The sequence below is a fragment of the Phalaenopsis equestris genome, unplaced genomic scaffold (assembly GCF_001263595.1).
Source record: "Phalaenopsis equestris unplaced genomic scaffold, ASM126359v1 Scaffold000147, whole genome shotgun sequence".
Taxonomy (NCBI): Eukaryota; Viridiplantae; Streptophyta; class Magnoliopsida; order Asparagales; family Orchidaceae; genus Phalaenopsis; species Phalaenopsis equestris.
The window spans coordinates 174,792-176,714 of NW_018164589.1; positions in this window are offsets into that span (position 1 = coordinate 174,792).

Here is a 1,923-nt window from a genome sequence, read left to right on the forward strand (position 1 = left end):
CTCCTCTATCCTTAGTACACAATCTTCAAGAGGTGGAAGAGAGATTCCTTTGCCAGCTATGTGATCGATATTATCAGGAAATGAACAAGAGGCTTTGTGTCCTACACTTCGATATTGTGCCCTAAAATAGTGGGTATTAGAATGAAAAAGTTGTTGTATTGCACTTATTAGTCTTTGATAAAGTGCAGACTTCTATTGACGGGACTTAATTTTTCATAGATGATGTCAAACTATTGTGTGTCTGAAAATTCATAGTGTTTGAATGATAATCGTATTTCTTAGTATTGCACGAAGATCAAACACAAACATAATTAGTAGAAAAATAACAGGAGGAGATACCAAGATTTGTTACATGGAAAAACCTAGGAAGGGAAAAACCATGGGGCCTAGCCCAGTCAACGCAATCCACTATATGTGTGTAAGTACAAAGGTACACAATTTTATCATAATTGAAAGAGCGGGGTAATTATTTTACATTAGACAACATTTGTTGGTATACAAAGTACAGAAAAATACATGCGTTAGGAACAATCGTTGTATTCTGACTACAACAGTCATAAGTAGTTGTCACTAGCCGATGGTCGATGACAACATGTGTTGACAATGATTGACAGCTATGAATATTGGAAGTTATCATTGGGTTTTAAATATGAGCGTAAAACGTTATAACCATATTTTGGATAAGACATTTACAAATAGGTCTCACCTACAGCAGGAGGTCGACAACGAGAAGGAAGGACGACCAAGTATGTTCGATCGTGGTCGACGAGTGGTGATCAACGATGGTCGACGGGCGGTGGTCAACAGTGGTCGGCAACTATATTGATAGAAGTTATCTTCGAGTCTTCAGTCTAAACGAGCACTAGAATTATTCTCCTTCTCCCTCTCCTCTCATGTGAAGAGAGAGGGTCTATTAATAGTCTGGAGCATTTTAAACTTTTAACGAATAATTTTCCCAACCAGTTGATCAAATGATCAATATTGATCTCTCTTGATCGTAGGGATTTTTAATGATTTAAGTGCATTTAGAAAAATTGAGTAATATTGGGCTCACTAGATTCTTCTTGTCAAGACGCTCTATTTGACTATAAATATGTCAAATTTAGAGTTCATTTGACCATTAAGGGCATGTTTGGGGCAGCTGCAGCTTATCAAACTTCTGCTGATAAGCAGCTTATCCTGATAATCTGCTGATGAGCAGCTGATCCGGATAAGCTGTCTGGTTGTTTGATTTTTGCTTATGGAAAACAACTGATTCTGAAAAATTGATCATTCTGGCCCTATTCTGAATAAGCTGTTTAGCTGTTTGGTTATTGCGTTTTGTAAACAACTTATTTGAAAAAAAATTTTTAATTAAATGAATAATCTGTGCAGCAGAATTTGTTCTTTTCTTAACAAAATTAAAGATCACTGGTCAGACAAAAAAATACCAAAAAGTTGATTTATATTTATATAACTAAAACATATCTGATCACATCAAACGAATATGTTAACACATACAAAAGTCAAATGCACCTGCACATACTACTACAAAAGTATAATGAGAGTCCATAAAAATAAAAAAATAACATGTTAAAATGACAAGTAAAAATATGATAATGTTAACTTTATAATGTAGCAGCATATCACGACCCATGCCACCTGACTCTGACACTCCAGAATCCTGAACAAATCTGTCCGACTGGGATACCGTAGAAATGGAAGCACTCGAACCAGATACAGTGTTCTGAAATGTTGATATCGACGAACTCCGATCTAGGGTGTCCTTTTGGGATATCATAGAAATAGTCTCGGGCACCTGTAAAATTGTTTTCCGAAGCTATGTGTCTGGCGTGACGTGAGTAGCAAGTCTCAGGCACCTGTAAAATTGTTTTCCGATGCTATGTGCCTGGCGTGACGTGAGTAGCAAGGATGGTAGTCCGC